Source organism: Varanus komodoensis, unplaced genomic scaffold (assembly GCF_004798865.1).
Source record: "Varanus komodoensis strain SLA01 unplaced genomic scaffold, ASM479886v1 scaffold35, whole genome shotgun sequence".
Lineage (NCBI taxonomy): Eukaryota > Metazoa > Chordata > Lepidosauria > Squamata > Varanidae > Varanus > Varanus komodoensis.
The window spans coordinates 7,275,562-7,295,790 of NW_025335856.1; the positions used below are offsets into that span (position 1 = coordinate 7,275,562).

The window sequence follows — 20,229 nt, forward strand, 5'->3', positions numbered from 1 at the left end:
GTTTAGAGGGATGCTGAAAGAGTACCTGTGATGCATATATTAATCCCCATTTTCTATCTGTAGTTATCATCCCATTTTTTCAGGGGATGCTGCTGGGCAAGAGCGTTTTATCTGGTGACTCTTTTTATTCTGAATGGACTGTCAGCTTTTGCAAATCAGAGTTCTCTGTCTCACCATTATATCTGGCTAGTTTCCGCTGTCAGTTGAACTGGTGTCAGTCCAAAGTGATGTATGGGTGTTTTTTACAAGAGCTATTTCTGTAAATGAGATCAAAATAGAGGCTTCTGCCAGTAGCTATTTCCTCCCCACATCTATTTTCTCCTTCCCCTGCCTTAATCCACATATTGATCTCTTCATCTGTTTCTACTAATACCCTGCCTGGTTCCTTCCAAATGTTTTGGACCACAGCTCCCAGTGTTTCTGACTATTTGGGCCATGCTGGTTGGAGCTGGGAGATCTGAAGACCAAAAGATCTGAAGGCACAAGGTTAGGAAAGGCTGCTCTATCTATTGTGCTCTTAGGAACAGCCATCCATGCTGCCTTTGGGCATTGTGAAGATGTGGGGAATTTTGGAAGTTGTATTTTGTCATGGGACCGTGTGGCAGCAGTGTGGAAAGCCACACCTGCACAAACTCTTCCTCTCTTAAGATGTGACTTAAGATACGGGAGCCCTGAAGTTGAAATCCTAGCAGTCTCTGGCCTGTCTGGATATCTGTCTCTTATCTGTGTTAAAGCTTTTCCAGAGAAGAAAGAAGCGGTCTCTGGAAACCACATTGGGCTACCATGCATAATGCACTCGATATGTGGCTGCCTAAATCATCCAGGACATCCAGTTCAGAATTCAGCTGCTAGAATTAACTGAGATGAGACATGTGGCACATGCTGCTTTGATATTGCCCTCATTGGTTGCAACTTGTTTCTAGACCCCTACTCCAAGGGCTCCTTTTGAGGTGATCTTTTGAGGTGATCTTTTAAATCAGGGATGATAAACTGCTGCCCCATGAGCTGAATTTGTCCTGCCAAATTTCCTTATGTTCTCTTCTCCCCACAAAGCTCAGCCTGTGAACATGGCAGCTTCAGCTCACTGGTAAGTCCTTGAAATGCCACATGCTTGAGACTTGGCTTGGCCCTGAGCTTTCCCACCAGGAAAGAGAAGGGGTGAACAGAACCGACTCACTCAGGAAATGCCACTTCAAGGCTCACCTGGCCATGTGAAGTGGCAGCTCACTGAGTCTTCATTCCCCCCCTTGCCTTTCCAGAGGGGAAGGATGAGGAGAAGTTGAAGCTGGCTGTATGTTTGTTTGTGGTGCTGAGCACTTGATTTCTATGCAAAGGATCCCTGGTTCAATCCTGGACATCTCCAGGCAGACCTGGGAAAAATGCCTGGCTGAAATCACTGCAGGACAGTGCAAGTCAGAGAAAATAATACTGAGGCAGTTGGACCAATGGTCAGAAGTGCCTGGAGGTACACTCATAAGCACTGGAGGACTTCACAGTATGGAAGACTGGATCAGAGTATTCTTGGTTGTGGTTTCACAGCTGGGCCCACTGTTACTGCCCTTCTATTGCATAGTAAATACCTGGTTCTTTGGTACGATATTTGGTGGAGGACATGTTTGAAGGCATGCCTGTATCATTCATTCATTCATTCATTCATTCATTCATTCATTCATTCATTCATTCAATTATATTGCCTGTGGGAAGGAATCTAGGAGACAGAAGAAGGCAGACAAAGACCACCTTAGAGACTTCTCTTGATGGATGGTCACCTTCTTCTGCCACCTGGGTCATTACCTGTGGAATACCCTGGTCCTTTTGTTCTTGGTATCGTTTTTCAAGCATTTTGATTTTATTTCTAACCTTCCTTAGAAGGATATAGATCCTGAAAGGTGGGGTATAAATAATGTTAATGCACCTTTGTTTTAATGTGTTTATATCCCCCATTTCCACTTATCAAAGTAATGATCAAGGTGGCTAACAAAACACCAAATATACCAGAGCAATAAATGATTAAGCGCCTCAAACAAAAACCAAAAAACAAAAGCAGAATAGCAGATAATTAAAACAGTCAGCTTAATACACTAAAATTAATGGAAAGCCTGGCTGAACAAAATTGTCTTCACCTGGCAGTGGACGCTATTCAATGGCTATCTCTGTTGATTTTAAGCACTCTGGTGTGCTGTCTATTTTCTCCCCTAAGTTTTATTTGTGTTTATTGGTGTTTTAATGGTTATTGTCACATTTAAGTGCCAGGTGCTAGTTACCGTGGAGGTCTTTTTAGGAAAGCTAGAATGTAAATATTTTAATGTGGTCAGTACATAAAAAACATGTTATATAATATTTGCAATTTTACTTCCTTTCTTGAGAGAGCTTGTGAAAACAGTTTTGATTTCAAGTGAAATTTTGCGGAGGGATTCGTTTGCTCCAGTTTGTGAGGACGATCACTGCAATTGTGAGAACTAAAATTTTTGGATAAAATGACTGGATATGGAAGGAGTTGCATATCCATCCACTTCCACTGCTCTGAGGCTTGTGAATGTTCAGACTCCTGTGTAGTATAAAGACTCTTCCAAGAATTGCTGGAGTGACTGTCTTGCTTGGGAAGGGGACACCTAGCTCATGACATCCTGTCCTAATCCTAGCAGCTCCTGACAGCTCCCAGCTCCTAAATGTCTCTTGAACCAAAGGCAGGCCTCTCTCTTGGCATGTTGCTTACCACATCTTCAGAATCACCCAGTGCCTAACTTTCTGCAATCAGTCCTTGTAGTGGGTGAGATGGCAAAGGAGACCTATAGCTGTCACATGGAGAGTATATGAAGACTCTCCTGGTATCTGCAGTCCATGAACCCCCTTGGCAGCCACTAAGAATTTATGGGATCCAGTCTATGGATGTCCATAGGCATCTGGCTGGGCACTGTAAGTACAAGAAAGGTCCTTGCTCTGATTCATCAGGGATCGCCTTCTGTTTTCATGGAATGCCACCTAAACTGGGTTGTTCTACCTTGGCATGGCTAGAGGTATCCCTGTCGTTATCTCCTTTGGGGTGAACCCTCTCAGGTTTCCAATCCAACACTGCCTGTTTTGGCCTGGATCAGACTACAACTATGAGGATTGAACTTTAGTTTGCAAATCACTCTAATATTCCATGTTTACAATCCCAAGCATTTAGAAATTGTTGTTTTAATTGTTCTCTTAAATAGTGTAAGCAATCCTGAGATTTTGAATAATAGGACGGCATACAAAAGCTTTTAATAAATCAAGCAAGCAAGGAAATGTGCATTCTCTGAAAATGTTTTTTTTATTCCAAAGCTTGCATTCACATTTGCAAAATGAGCAGTTTTAGAAGTCCACACATTTTGAAAATCCCTGAAGGGTTCCACACTAAAAGAGAGATTTGCAGAGAAACTAGCCATACTAGCAAGGAAGAGAGAAGACCATGCCATTTTAGATGATACACCATGGAACCTTTTGAAAAAAATGTATTGATTTCCTATCAAAACAAACTGAAAATTCTGCCACAAACAAGAATGGGACAGAGCTGAACTGGGCTTTGAAGCGCAGTTCAGAAAACTTTAGCAAGCTCAAGCATTCCTGCTTCTTCCATCTTAAATACAACCTTGGATTAGTGGTTGTGGCATAGGAACCATGTACATTTTGGCTATCTATATTCCTTCCCGTCCCACTATTCGAACTTTGACTCAAGGATTCAGCCTTCAAAGGCCAATGTATCACAGGTTTGGCCTGCCTTTTTCCCCCTGTAACCAAGAGTGAGCTTTGCCATTTTCCTGTCTCTGTATTAAAGGCTCCCCATTGTGGAAAGTCTAGGCAGGTTGGCAGGAAGCAGATGGAACTCCCTCCTGTAGACACCACGCATCAGTGCCTAAACATCTTTCCCTTTGGAGACTGATTGCTCCCAAGGAGACCGTGGTGTTTGCAAGAAAGCATTTGCATTCTCCATATTTTTTTTTAAAGCATCTCTATGGGAAATGAGTGCCTGCCAGCAGTAACATTTTTAACCATCCCTCAAGGTTAAAGTTGGATGCTGTTTCCAGATGGTCTCCATCTGATACTTTTCATTATTGAGGTCAAACCTCCATGCAAACTGGAACTTCCAGTGCCAAGAATAACAAGCTGATAGTGGAGATCACTGCTGGAAAGAAGACGCAAGAAGGCAGAAAGGTCAAGAGGAAAAGCATATGGCCTATGGAGTCCATCTAGCAACAGACCTAAAACATTTGGATACTGGTAGATCCTCCTTGCCTTCTCTCCAGACTGTTTTTAACTCTTGATTTTCAGCTCATTCTTGCACTGAGTCCAAAGCTACTTACTATCATTTCTCCAGGATGGTCTCTTAATGGAGTGTGGCATAGTTTTGTTCTGTTTTGTCTTGTTGTTAAACCATCTTGAGACCATGGTAAGGAACAGTCTAAAAAAGTGTCAAATAAATAAATAATAGAATGTGCAGAAGGACCAGAGTAGTCCTACAAACAGATGTGAGGGAAACTGAAAACAGTGTCTGAATCCCACTTCAGTCACATGGCATGGTGGTTTTCCTCACAGGGTTGCAGCTGAATTCTGTATAAAAGGTGGGTTCTTAAAAAACTTACTATCTAACTTACTACCACCTTACTAAAAAGGTGGGTTTTGATATGCAGCAGAGCAAATCGATATTTGTTTGTTTGTTTGTTTGTTTGTTTGTTTGTTTTTGGGTATTTTTACCCCATCCAATACATTTCGGGTCTCTGGCTCATAAGGTTTACAGTAGATATGTATCGAAGTCTGCAAGCAACATTGATAAAGGCATTGCTCATTTTGGACTCTGAGCTGTTGTGTCTGTTGTTGTTACATGCCAATGAATTCTGGAAACCCTGTGACTCTATGCCTTCCGAAAGGTCCTGTACAGGACTGCTCACCAGAAGCATCTACTCATCCCTGGCAAACTTGAGGCTACGGCTTCCTTGGCATCAATCCACATCATAGTTCATCTTCCACCTTCGACCTTCCTTAGCAGTGACTCTCCAGGGAGTCTTGCCTTCTCACTGATGTGCCCAAAGTAGGACAACTTCAGTTCCGTCATTTTTCCTTCCAGGGCAAGGTCTGGCTTGATACGATCTAGGACTTGCTTGTTACTCTTTCCATTAGTCCAGTGTATTCACAAAGCTGCCCCGCGGCAGCGTATTTCAAACACGTCCATTTTCTTTCTCTCAGCTTTCTCCACTGTTCATCTTTCATGCCCATACAAGGTGGCCAGGGATACAATAGTGTGAATGATTTGACATCACTTTGCTTGCATGGGAAATTAGTTCAATGGTCCTGTAATTGTACTCTTTTGCATCTCCTTTCTTGGAAATTGGAATTTACACTGGACATTTCCAATCTTTGGGCCAATATTTTGTCGTCCTTATTTGTTAACAAATTCTTTGTAGGATTTGAACCAATTCCATCTCTGTAGATTGGAAAAGTCCAATCAATCTCCTGTCTAACCCAGTTGTTTTATTACTGCCAGAGAGGCTTTCTGTTTGCTTTCTAATATTGCAGGCTGTTCTTCATAAGCTTCCTCTTCAGAGTAGTTGGCCATCTTTTTATCTTTTCTGTATGGTTCTTCCGTATATTGTTTCTCTTCATTTTATTCTGTATATTGCTTCTCTTCATTTTATTCTGGTCAGATATTTTGTTCCCCTGTTGGTCTTTCATAATTTCTAGTCCATGTCTGTATTTCCTATTGATTTCTTGGAACTTCTGAAAAATATCTCTTGTTTTTCCTGTTTTGTTGTTCTCCTGTATTCTCTTCTATTTCTTTGCACTAGCCATTGTAGTCTTTATGTAACAGCCACTGAACAATTACATTTTGACCCTATTTCTGTCACCTGTTGCTTTTGCTTCCCACTTTTCTTTCATGTTTCTTCTGCAGTTTTTCTTTATTTATGATGTAGATTATTTTCTTGGCATTCTTCACTAATAATGCCTCTAGTTTCTCTCCACAGTTCTGGTTCACAGTCAGTTAAGTTCAGTAACACAAGTCTGTTCTTTATCTGAAGTTTTAATTCCTCAGGAATCTTACTCTAGCTTGTAAAATTGTTGTTGTATTTTGCCACTATGTTTCTTTTAGTTACCTTTTTCAGCTTTACTCTGACTTTCTATATTAAGAATTCATGTTCACTACCACAACCTGCTCCTGGTTTTGTTTTGGCAGAGGGAGTACAGCCTCTCCATCTCCAACTTGCAAGTCTATAGTCTATGGATTTCTATACTGGCCTTCTGGTGATGTAGTCATCTGATTGGTCACCCGAAGTATGTATTTGTGATAAATAAATTGTTGGCTTCACAGAATTCTATAAGATGCTCCCTATTTCATTTCTAACTCCTAGGCCAAATACTCCCACAATGCTGGATTCTGTCCCCCACCCCCATCCCCACCTTCATGTTGCTCATCTATAATTATTGTCATTGTTTTGGTGTGTTAGCAAATTCCTCTTGGGTGCTTGCATAGCAGTTTTCAATTTTTTTTTCAGTATATGTTGTTGGAATGTAGACTTGAATGAGGATTCTGTTGATTTTATGAGAATTCTCATTGATATTATTCAGCTGGACTTTCATCATAGCCCCTTATTGCCTGTGTTAAATCTTGCCTCAGCATTAGACCCACTCCATTTCTTCTGGGGTTGTCATTTCCAGAGTAAAAGACTTTGTGTATGCCTGAGTCAAAATGCCCTATTCCAGTTGAGTTTAGTTCACTCACACCAAATGCCGAGATGTTTAACAATTCCATTTCTTCGTTTTTGGTTTCCAGTTTCCCTTAGTTTGTACTTCGCATATTCCATGCTCCAAATAAATGCCTCATATAGCATCAGATTTTCCTTTCACCTCTGTTCGTGTCAGTCAGTAGACTTTCTTTTGGCTTTGATTTGGTTGTGTCATTAGCAACAGTGCTATTTCTACTTGTTCTTTGTTCTTCCCCATGAGCTATTTTAGTGTATTCATAAATGACTGGAATTAGGAGTAACCAGTGAAGCCAAGTTTTCTGATGACACCAAACTATACACGTGATTAAAATAAAAAAAGGGACAGTGAGGATATCCAAAGGGATCTCTCCAAGCTGGGATAATGGACTTAAATGTAAGCAAGTGTAAAGTGATGAGCACTGGGGCAAAAAAAATCCCAAATACAAGTATAGGTTGATGGGATCAAAGCTGGCAGTGACAGAGCAAAAACGGGATCATGGGGTAGTGCTGGACAACTTGATGAAAATGTTAGCCCAGTGTGCATCTGCTGTGAAAGAGGAAAATTCCTGGTAGGCATAATTAGGAATGGAGAAGAGATATTATTTATTTATTCATAACATTTTTATGCCACACCCATTGTAGAAAGCCTTGGGCTGGCTTGCAAGGCAGATAAAACATAAAATAGGATAGCATTAAAAATTCAGAGTATCTCGGCCATAATTTAAAACCAATATATAAGAACAACAAATTAACAATTAAAATATTGTTTAAATAAAAAGGTCTTGGCCTGGCGCCGAAAAACAAATAATGATGGCACCAGGCGGACCTCTCTGGGGAGCACATTCCATAGGCGGGGCACCACTGCAGAGAAGGCCCTCCTCCGGATACTCACCCTCCTAATATTCCTCACAGAGTGCCAAGATCTTACTCCTCTTTGGAGTAATCTTTGGTACAACCACACTTAAAATAGTGTGTTCAGTTCTGGTAGCCTTACCTGAAAAAAGAACATTATTGAGTTGAAAAAAGTTCAGAGAAGGACAACAAACATTATCAAGGGGCTGGAGCAGCTCCCCTGTGAGGTACAGCTACAACTGGGACTGTTTAGTTTAGAAAAAAGGCAAGTAAAGGAAGACATGATAGAGGTGTTCGAAATGATGCATGGTGTGGGGAAAGTGGAGAGGAAGATAGTCAAACCCTGGGCATTCCATGAAGCTGATTGCTGGGAGGCTTAGGACTTACGGAAGGAAGTGCTTCTTCACACAGTGTATAGTTAAACAGTGGAATCTGCTGCCATGGGCAGTGGTGATGGCCACCAATCTGAGTGGCTTTAAAAGAGGACTGGACAGATCCATGAGGGAGGAGGCTATCGGTGGCTGCTAGCCTTGCTGGCTGAGTGCTACCTCCTTTACCAGAAGTGACATGTCCTCATGCACCAGTTGCTGAGCAGCTTGGACAGGAGGAGGTCTTGCACACATCCTGCTTGAGCAATCATGTGGGCACCTGCTTTGCTGCCATGTGTATGGATTACTGGACTAGACGGACCGTGGATCTGACCCAGCATAGCTCCTCTGGAGTTCTTATGAGTCCTTCTGACTTGGCACTCTCCCTTGTTTCATTGGGATTCTTTCATCAATGTGTTTTCAAGGCAAGAACTATTCAGAAGTGATTTTTCTGTGCCCTATTTTGCCTGCAATGCTCCTGTTGCATATCAGTGTCCTCCGCACTACCTTTCCCCCTATAAAACTTAATATAAATTAGGAGCTGATGCCAATAGTAGAATTACCAAGAGAAGAATAAGAGGACTCATAATGGTTGGGCAGGATTTATTATTTTAAACCCTTCCTTGTTGACATCATTATTGATTGCTCCACTTTTAGATGCCTCTCTCCCGTTCCATTATATTTTTGTTTTCCATCTCTATAGGTCATAACTGTCTGATTTTCTGATGGAATTCATATGCCCATGGCCTCCAGTACACATTAGATTTTTTCAGTCAGCTTCAGGTTTTTCTTTCTTCCAATAAGCTGATACTTGATGGAGGAAAGACTCCAGAAATGCCTCTCAACATGAACTCTTCCTCCCGCCATTATATTTCACAATGGATTCTGGAGGGAAGCTTCAAACAAGAAAGGATTTCCATGATATTCTAACAAGAATTTAGTGGTGCCTGCTACTCAATGTTTCACATTGCTTGGACAAACGTCTGCTCTGAAGCATTGGCTTGAGTCACCTTTCTTCAAATATCCTGAAATCTTGCCCATATATTGATCTTCTTCATAGCACCTAAAGAACGTCAGTTATCACTTTGGGGTCTTTGGAAATGATTTGCTGACTGCCGGGATGAACAGATGCATATAAAAATGGGACTTATAACCTTTCAATATTTATTTGGGTTGTCTAAAACTGGTTTCCTTATTTCTGTGAATGTTTCTTCTTTCCTGCACTGTAGTATGTTCAGGGCACTTACCTTCAACAGTGTGAATACAGCTTTTTGTCTTTCATGCCCATCTTGGACTGCAATTTGTTTACTTACACATGTATTCACTAGTCCATGGATCTACAAGGATCTAATAGTCTTGATTTCAAACGAATTAGCTGCTTTGGACACGAATCAGACTGTGTGTGAGACGAGGGGAATCATAGGTGTTGAAAGCATCTCTATCAACAGTGCTATATTCTCAAATATACTGCATCCATTCATAAATCAGCCCCATCCTGCTTTTACATTGATCTACAAACCAGCAAGAAAACAAAAATTGCTGTACAAAATCACATTTATTTAAATAAATATATATACAGAGTATGCATTTTCTCATACATCTGTATCTCTAAATGTGTATTCTCTCAAATGATGCATTTCTAAATGTGTTTTATCCAAAGTACGTCATTGCATATGCATGTAGGTACCTTTGCTGAGCTGAGGCATAAAAAAGCAAGAGGTACGAAATGCATCAGTGCCATCAGTACCAAGAGGTGTAGAGTGAATCAACTTGTCCTGCCATTTGCATTCAGGGACTGTGACATAACAGTGCATTGTTCCCTTAAGAAGCACTCATTCCACAGACTCATCTTCTCTCCCTTCTCTTGACCCAGGAGAGATACTGCCACAGTCTTGCCAGAGAACCGCCTGGGTCTCTGCTCATAGCAATGCTAATGTGGAGCCTGAATCATGGTTTAACACAGTGCAAGAGATGTTTGTGCCCTTTGCACTGGAGTTTGTCCCCAGCAGAGGTGAGGAAAGGCCTAATAGCTCCCTCCCCAGGCTTCCCATGCTGCACTTGGCTGAGGACTCTGGTCGCCGGAGGAAACACTTACAGTTCTGACCTTAAAGAGCAATTTCAGGCAGGTAGGGAGTTGCTCAATTGTTCATAAACCTGACATTTATGTCTCACAGACTCTCTCACAGCAGAAGTGTAGCTCTTTACAGTTCCATCAAATGGAATTACATGGACTAACTGTCCTGCCTCACATTCCCTCCTTGCATCTCTGCCTCCGGTTCAACGCACTTGGAAAGCCGTCCTGCAAGTAGCCCGTGCCTCAGGAACAGGGAAAGCTGCCACCCACCAAGTCATAGCATTGGTCCTCTAGTTCTCACCCCTCATGTCTCCATGCAGGGCTGGGAAAAACCCACCTAAACACCTGCAGAACCAGTGCAGCCAGTGAGTGTGTGGAGAACCAGGGTTATGGTTCGGGTTTCATCTATGCTTCTTTGTTTTGCCTATTTCTTTTGTAGCAGTTGCAAATAGGTAAAGATTGCAGTTGATTCCCGTCCCAATTGTGGGGTCAGGGAGCCAGTGTGGTGTAGCGGTTAGCATGTTGGACTGCCAGTTGAGAGCTCTGGTTTCTAGTTCTCACTCAAACATGAAACTGGCTGGGTGAATTTGGGCCAGTCACTGCCTCTTAGCCTAACCTACCTTGTAGCGTGTTATAAGGATAAAATACGGTGCAGGGGAAGCATCTTTTAAGCCATGCTGTGGGGGCGGGGGGGAAGAGTCAGGAGAGCAAAGTAATAATACAGAAATAAAAATAGAACATGTACCAGTCAAATGTACTCTGCAAGAAATGCATTGCTAAGAACAGAACTCAAAACTACCCTGGTATTTTTGTTAGAATGTGTCAGGAATTAGTGACATGACAGTTACTGGGTCAAAATGACTTTAGATGAGAAACATTATGCAAGAGGTAGAGAAGAGAGGCTAGAGGGTTGTCTGTGACTAAATACTGTGACTGCCTCTCTTAAGAAACATGGTCACCTCTGCTCTTGAGTTAAGCTAGTTGTGGCTTTTAGCTTGTTTATCAGAGAAAACAGGATGGAGACAGAAGGAAGAACTTTGGAAAGGTACTGTGTGCTTTGTTATGCCTTTCCACCATGCTGCATGGCATGTATACATTTGTGGCAGGCTGGCGACTGGGCGCAGACTCCGGAGACTTTCTCTCTTGCAGTCTGGCGCACACAGATGTGTTTCTATAGTCCTGTTCCAATAAAGCCAGTGCTTTTTCTTAACTTCCAGCATACCTGCCTGTTCACATAAGCTCTGGCACATCTTTGCTCTCATGTTATTTTTGTGCACAGTGCTACTGATACATAGATGTACTCCTGTGCATTGGTAAACAACCACACAAAAATAGTTGTGATCATATGTACAATTGCATCAAGAATCCTCTCTCTTCCCATTTTTGCTCTCTCTTGGTAGTGTGTGTGTAAAATTATGTTGCACATGCACATTTGTACTGCAGAAATAAATAGACAAACAAATATAAGGAGCTGAAAGCTGTTATCATGTGCAGAGCACCCTGTAAAAAATTTGGAATTCAGCACGAAAAACAACATAGGAGTTGGTTACTTCCATGTTGGAAACAAGATCAGGTGATTTGAAATGCCAAATTCCAAATTAATTCCAGTCATGCTGTTTGCTTCAGTTATTTGGAATGCCAAATTACCAAAGAGAGATTTGGGTAAAGAGAATGTTGGACATGTCCCTAATAATTGTGACTCCTTCCCCCTCGAGAAATGTCAGTCTTTTATCTGGCCAAACCTGAATATGCCAAACAGTTACCCACTTTATTTCTCTCTCTGTTATCAACAAGCCTTTGTACCAAATCTGACTGTGTACCATTTTTATCCTTCTCTGGCATAAAGATACTGAATGGAGTATCCATTAGTCTCTTCTTTGCTTTCCTTAAGTCTGCTAGTTTGGCTTTGCAAAGAAATTGCTAGCTTGGAAGTGTTGATTAGAGTCCATGCCAGAAGATCCACACATCTGTTAATAACAACTTGGCCAACTAGAGAAATCATTTGCATTTTAATTCTTTTCTACACCTTCACTAATCAACACTCCTTGCCCTCCGGTGAGGAGTAGAACAAGCTGAGATAAGTGCTCTAATTTCATATTGTGCTCTTCTGAGGTCTTGCAAGGAAAGGCTCTAGCTGATCAGTGACTGAGAGGTTCTTTATTATTGTTTATTTATGGATAAATAGAGGTTAATGGAGATGGCCTTGAAGGCTTCGGAGCCTTTGAGCTTGTAACATACAGAATTGCAAAGTGGGAAGTGATGACTGGGCAGCTGCACAGAAGCTCTGTGAATGGTGGTTGCAGTCACATTGAGGAATGGGCCTTTACTGGGCCATGCAAGCTTTGCTTGTTTGTATAAAGCAACCACCAGGCTAGAATTTGCAGTTCATTGAATGGGTGGTGAAAGGTCAGCCAGCTTCTTCTATAATACAAGGTGTCCAGACAGGAATATGGCAGAGTTACTATGCATTGTTATTCCAAGTTGCATTGTTGGCAATGATGATGATGACTGGGGTAGCCGTCTTCTTCCTGGAGATGGCCAGTGGTGGCAACCACATGCTCCTGTGGAATAGGTAGATACCAAATACCCTAGGGAAGCATTGTCCCAGCTGTGCTGTAGGTAGTAACAGTAACAAAACACATAGCATTCTGTGATTAGCAGCAATGCCTCTGGGAATGATGTTCCACGGGCATTATATAGAACAGAAGCAGGTGGTGGGTTGTTGATTAGCATTCCACTGCCACTTCAAGTGATGATTAACCTTGTTATTTAAAGAAAGGTGATGGTAAGAAAACCTTCCATGGCTTTATATTATACAGCTAGGTCAGCCACCCCTGAAAATATCTTAAATGCATTTCCTCTCCCACCAAACCAGCAGAAAATCTCTCCCTCTGTATGTTTGCAGAACAGTCATGGGACCAAAAAGGTGGGAAGAGATTTTGAGCTCAGTATGATGCAAAACTGGCATGGACAAGGAATAAACTGCTCTACCTATGTCTGATGGAGTTGTCTGTTGCCCAGCGTTGCCACATTCCATGCTTCCCCAGATTTCAAAGTGAAGGAGAAGCAAGGGATATGTGAGGTAGCCATTGAGGTTTTATGTGAACCCAAGACAAGGTCTGCATTGCAACCTAGTTAGGTACAAGATTCTCTGTACATCTCAAATTCAGATGGGATTTCCCAAAGGAAAACTGTTCAAAGTGATTCCTCTCTACAGTCTTTGTCTTGGGTTCAGAGCAATCTGATTTCCCACATTTCAGAATTACTATAGAAGCGTGTTAACTAAACATGTCCAGCATTGGTCTCCTTATTCTTAACAGGCATTTTGACCTTCCATGCAAGACCATCATATATTCAGAACGCTTCTGCAGGAGTGGATATGAGTGGATCCATATCATCATTGTTGCCCCTAATTGCATGGATATTAGTATCCGCTGTAGGCTTAATTATGCATCATATTCTCTGTTCAAAAACACAGGCCGTAGACGGATGCACCTCTGTAATATCTTTTTGCATTACACACTGAATTGGCTTAATTCCAGCCCAAATTGCCTTCACTGAACATCATTTTCTCTGTTTAAAAATGAAGTCAGCAGAGCAATATGGAACTGAATCACCCTGAGCTGCCTTACGCTGAATGAGAATATTTATCCGCATATTATGATTACTATTACAACACTGTATTTATTTATACCCTGCCCTTCTTCCTCTTGCAAGGAATCCAAGGCCACTTGCATGGGTTTCCTCTTGCCTATTTCATCCTCACAACAGCAGCCACAACAACTTTGGCTGGCCCAGAGTCATTCCATGAGTTTTCTGGTGGAGCAGGGACTCAAGGACCCCCCAAATCTCCAGGCGAAACTTCCAGCCTCTCACACTGGCCCACTGCCCTCCCACTGGCTGCAGTCCAGTATTGTCTACTCAGATAGGCAACAGTTTCAGCGAAGATTTTCTGCATCACCCACTAGCTGATCAGCCTTGCATCTTGTATAAGCAATGCATGTGTTTGAACCCTGAGCTATATGCGTGTCCTGTTTGTTTATCAAATGTGTAAGTCTGTTAACTGCAACAGCATGAAGAGTTCAGTTTCACTGTTCATAATACCTGAATACCACATGCAGTGATGCAGAAACCATTGAGGGTGAAGCTTCACATCCTTCTCCAAATTCCTCACAACACTGCCTGCCTCATTGGCTTTCCTAAGTACAAGCTCCTCGCCGTCTCAGGAAAAGTATTCATTTATGTGTACTGTGCTTTTTCTTTGAAGTGTACACCCAAATGTATGTTTCCTCCCCATTAACTAAAGCATGCAAATGCATATTTTTTCCAAACATGCATTTTTTGAAAGCATGCATTTTTCAAACTAGCTTCACAAACTCAGGGATGTGTAAACTTTTGCCAGCAAAATTAGAGACAGGGTATATTCTGGCTTTAAGCCAATGCAAATAAAATGGTCATGTATCCTCAGGCTGGCTTGATGGCATAACCAAGATTCTAGACAGGCCAAGAACTAAGCAGAAACTCCAAGAGAATGTGGTGTGTCAGGGCACCATAGCATGAAAATAGAAGAGAAATGGTTTTCTTCAGAATTAACCGAACATGCCGGGCACCTGTAAATAAATAAATATATAACTGCATGGGAAGCAAAATGCAACTAATTATCACTGGCTAAAATCTAATTTTCCATTTGCATCTCCTTTTGATCAGGTTAGTCTACTCTTAGATGGCCTCTGAACATGATATTTTCCCATTCCTCTTGGATTCCTAGCTATAGTGATCCAGTTATGTTTCTTAGCACTGAAGCTTGTGAGGAATGCTAATTAGTTTTGTTGCCAAATCCAAAATAATAAGAAGAAGAAAGCAAGGCCTATAAGGAGGCAGTTTGAAAAGAAGAAGAAAAAAATAAAACAAAACAACAACAAAACCCTCACAGTTTTTTTTTCTTCTTCTACCCAAACTCAATAGCAATGAATTGCATATTTCTCTAAGGCTTTTCAACAAACAATTTGCACTGTAAATATATTTGTTGGCATGCAAATCACTGCACATTATGAGCCTTGATTAATATTATAATGTGTTGATGAAAGCCTGTAAGTGGCTTCTTGGATGCAAGTATTCAGATTGTTTCTTTTGGGTGCTGTGCATCTACTCTGTATTCGATTAGATGCGGGTATCATTTTTGTTCTGTTTGTCCCACTCTTTGATTGTTTCCCCCCACTTTGAGTATGTAATATATGAGCCGTAGCAGGTAGCTCAGCAAGTAACACAGTCCAACACACAATGGATTGATTCAGCATGTCTTTGAGATCCTAACACTTGTTCACATGTTTTGTGGGAACCCAACTTCTGATCTTCTGCACCTCACTCAAAATCCTTGACCTTATCCATGCTTCCAATCCATCCCAGTGGATTTAAGGACAGGACAGAAGCAGCCAACTTTTGAATTCCTAGGAGTTGATTTATTTGCCAGGTAATGATCCAAGGAGCCAGAAAAACATTTTGTCCTCAGTTTCAAACAAAGGTAACACTAATATTGGTATTGGTACTGATTCTGATACTAATACGAATGCCTAAATGGAAATGTTGCATGGGCCACCGGGGAAGGCCATGCCTTCCGTGCCCTGCAAATGAGTTCTCTAAAGGTAATATCTGTCCACTATTAGAAACAAAATGCTAAGTGTATTAAGGGTGCTATCCTGGGAAACATGAAAGATGTGTAGTGGGATATGCTTGAAACACAGAGTTCATAGAATCATAGAATAGTGAGTTGGAAGGGGTCATGAAAGCCATCAGGTCCAACCCCCTCCTGTTGCAGGATACCACGTTACACCATCTCACTCAGAGGGCTGTCCAGTTTCACCTTGAATGTCTCTAGTGTGGGAGAGCCTACCACCTCCCTAGGCAGCTGGTTCCACTGTTGTATTGCTCTGACAGCAAGGAATCTTTTCCTGATGTCCAGCCTAAATCTGGGTTGTCGCAACTTGAGATGATTATTCTGTGTCCTACACTCTGGCATCAGTGAGAAGAGATCTTGACCTTCCTCTTTGTGACAGCCTTTCAGGTACTTATAGAGGGATATCATGTCCCCACTCAGTCTTTTTTTCTCAAGGCTGAACATGCCCTAGCTCCCTCAGTCTCTCCCCATAGGGCAGGGTTTCTAAACCCTGGATCATTGGAAGGGAGAGAGTTGAAGGGGTTGTTCTAAGCCAACCTGTATATGAACATCCCCAGCAGGTTATCTAGTCTCTGCTTGAAGACCTCTAGCATGGGGAGATAACCCTCTCTCACATACTAGGTACCTTGGAGTTGGTAACCTCAGGGTCACGGGACAAATTTAACTCTCCTGGGGTCCCAATCTGGCCCCAAATGACCACTCCTATTCTTCAGGCTCCACCGTTCTTGCCTCAGTTTCTGATTATTTTGTTTTCTTCCACTTTTGTGGAGTTTTCTCCCAATTCTAAAAGGCTGAAATGTCTCTCCTAAAGCTTATTTACTGGCAGTAAGAGCTTTAAGACACAATTTGCTGTTTTTGTAGGTAATTTTGTCTCCGCCCTTTTCTCCTTTGTGTTTACCCCTTTTTCTTTCAGCCATGCCTACTACTGGAATGTTGATTTCAAAAGCTTATACCTAGTTCAATCTTTGAACTGCTTTTATTGTTCAGAGGTTCTGCTAAGGTGCAACTATAATCAACCATGCTTTAATTTAAGCCTGTACATTATAACCCTGCCTCTCTGGAAACAAGCTGTTATGCAAGATATTATACTTCATACCAAGGCCTTTGCCCTCTTCCATGTGACAGCCATTCAAAAATTTGGAGAGTTTTCTCCATTTTCTCCAGGTTAAACATACCCACTTCCTTCAGCGTGACCAGCTGAAAAGAAGGATGCACATTTTAGTAAACAACACATCTTCCAAATTTCCTCTTTTTTTCACTGCAATTTTTACATGGACATGCACCTGGATTACTCGATTTTTCTATGATGGAGCCCCATTGTTCAACTCCGACCTTTTCAGATTTGTGATCTGTTGCCCAAAATAAACCATAGCAACAATGGGCGCTTATCTCATCCAGTGTCCCTGAGCCTTTTGATTCTTCATGTTCTGCAAGGTAAATTTCACTTCAGGAGAAATGAGCTGTTCCTGACAATAATTCTCTCATCTCTGACTCCAGCAGAGAGACTAAAGCAATTCTCTGCCAACCGCAGCTCAGTCGTTATGGACAATAAGTGACTCCCACAGCTCTGTTCTAATGCTTTTGGAAAAGCAGGATGGGATACACTGGCATAGATACAACAGACCTTTTGTGCTTTCGGTTGCTTTCTGACACTTTTCAATATTTGGAAAGAGTTATTGCTCTAATGATGCATGTTTTACATGAAAAAAATAATCAGTGACTAGTATGCAAAATGGGAGACCTTTAGATTTGGGGAGATGGTAAGAGTGATTAGCTTTTCTTTCCCTCGTCCCCTCCCCATTGTTTTATGGGGAAGGTGCATGCAAAGGGTCCATAAACCATCATACATCTTCCTCCATGCAACAAAACTTGCAAACTTTTAGGAAAATGGGCGAAGGAGCAATGTTTGGAAACCAGTTTTATACTCTCGTTGTCCAAGGCGATGTGTGGTAGTGTTGGAAGCATGATCATAATGTGGTTCCATCCTTGCCCTCCTACAAAGCACAGTGGTTGGAGAATCCCAAACAAAAGAAAACCTATGATGAGAAGATGGATTTGTCAGTTGCTCAGCCCCACTCCCATCTTTCTCTCCCTTCAGTATTAGAGAAGCAAAAAGACATGACACCCTTTCTGGTCATATGCTATTTATTAATGCCTTGATTCAGGGGAGAAAGCCTTGTGCAGAGCCCAGGGACAGTTCTTATTCCTTTGGAAGGAAGCCCACTTTGCCTTAGGAAGCACTAGGAATGGTCCAGAGGTGGCCAATTCTACCTGGGCTTTGGGTACCTGCTGAAGCTGATGCACAGAACTAGCGGATTGACTCAATATAGGCAGATTCTCCTGTTTCTGTGCTTTCTAGTATTCAGCATCTACAGGCAGGCACTCAGGTAGCTGTCCCAAACCTACCTTGTTTTCAGGCTTCCTGTGACATGTAAGTGGTGGAACCCTGGCAGAGAAGGAGAAGGCAGTAGGTCAGGGCAAGGAAGAGAAAAAGTAGAGAGAAAGCTCCTTTTGATCAGCCATGTTTAATGACAGCCTCAAGTTCTGACCTGTGTTTACTATTTCTCCCAGAGAATGGCAGGGAGTGCTATAAATACCAAGTTCTTAGCATGTAGCATTCCAGAGAACAGCGTAACTCTCTGAGCACGTTGTACAAGGGGTGTTGGTCTGTTAATGTGCTAGATGTTGAAAACCAGCAGGTCAGCAGAGGCAGCCATCAGAAGTGAGACATGCCAAGGCAACCCTCCCTGCGTTCAGGCTTTGTTGGAAGCTGTGTAGCATGCGAATTAGCACCGCCTGCTGTCACCTGGTTCACTCGGAAACCAGTGAATTAACAGATGACATGGACAGTCCTTGGAATGGGCCCTGCCCTCTGCTGGACCTCACGCTCAAGGTCATTCATCACTTCTCACCTCTCTTGTTGGCAAATTGCATGCTGCTCTGTAGTTACAAAGCAGAAGCTGACTGTGCTGCCTGTCTAGGGTGAAAATGGGTGATTGTTGCGAAAACCTAGTCTGGGAACCAGTGGGCCATGTCAGAGTTAAACTTCTGTATAGATCCCAGTTCAATCTGAAATCTAAAAACACGTGTATCTAGTGCAGCTTGCAAAAGAATTGGCCAATGTGCTTTTCATTATGATTTATACGATTTGCCTAATAGTGCACAAACTTTGTCTTCATCCTCCTCCTCCTCCTCCTCCTGCACAAATTGTATCCTGTCTTAGAGACAGAAGTCCACAACTTGATTCAGCTCACATCATAGTGAACTGGCATCAGCACAGGGCTGAATCATGAAAATCCATCAGATTTCATCTTCCTATTGGATTTCTCGTACATCCTTCCTCAGAGCAATGGACCAGAACAACAAATGTGTCATTGAAGATGTATACACATATGCTGAAGTTACAGCCCCACCAATTAAATGGCCATTGCTGATTAATCGATTATGAATATGCAAAGCCCCAGCAAGGCTAGAACCTTTAGGCTGGATTCACTGTGATTATGGTGTGGGGGTGGTGGGAAAGGGAGCTAGGCACGTTCTGGATCATGCCCCATATATTTACTTGATTCAGGGATGGAATAAGTTGTCATGGAAGGATGAGAGAATCATTGTTGTTGTTAGTCGCGAAGTCATGTCCGACCCATCATGACCCCATGGACAACATTCCTCCAGGCTTTCCTGTCCTCCACCATCCCCCTGAGTCCACTTAAGTTCACACACACACATTCTCCCTGTTGGTTACTAAAGGCGCTGGAGGCCAGTTCTTCTTTGTGCCTAGCTGAGTCCTCATAGTCATTATTCACCTAATAGAAATTAAAACGGGGCAAACTCCAAAGACTGGCAAGGTAGGGCATTTGCCAGGCCAAGGACTGTCCCATTGGTGCTGCAGAAGATCCAAGAAGATCATACTGCACCTGATGAAATTCTTGGTTTGCGGTCCCGTCTCAGTACCACCTCTTCCAAGTCAAGATCCCGTTGGAGGTGCCTTCCACCCTCCCCCCCCCAAAAAAAAATCCTGGAGCCAGCACAGAAACTAAGTGCATGTGTGGCAACCCTGAGAGTGGAGAACACAGTAGCAGCTGGAGTCCAGTGGTGTTGCTAAAGGGACCCAGCTCTCCAATCAACGATTATGCTCTCTGGTATGACATTGGACCAGTCACCTCTGTCAGCCTCTCAGGGTCATTGGGAAAGTAAGTGTGGGGAACATGGTCATGCACTGAGCTCCCTGGAGGAAGGGACGACTATACTTATTTTTATAAATGAATAAAATGAAAATGAAAACTAACTTCAGTTAAAATGCATACCAACATTAACTATTAGGCACACCAAGAAAGTAGTCCCATCCCCGTCCCCAGCCCCATCCTCCCTCAGCTCTGCTCCTGAAAGACAGCTCAGTGGTAGAGCATATGGCCTTCATGGAAAAGATCCCAGGTTCCATCTTGGATACCTACCTGTGACTCAGATTTTGGGCAGCCACTGCTGGTCTATGTAGGCAGCACTGAGCTGGATGGACCACGGTCTTCAGGTCAGTAGAAGGTG

General features: G+C 42.4%; 1 protein-coding gene and 1 non-coding gene across 5 annotated transcripts in view; both read left to right on the forward strand.

The window, feature by feature from the left end:
• Positions 1 to 20,229, forward strand: part of OPCML (opioid binding protein/cell adhesion molecule like) — a 339,391-nt gene that overhangs the window by 126,195 nt on the left and 192,967 nt on the right. The window lies entirely within an intron of this gene.
• Positions 16,151 to 16,251, forward strand: LOC123028141. The gene has a single exon (XR_006415631.1). It is a non-coding gene; the product is annotated as a small nucleolar RNA SNORA17 (small nucleolar RNA).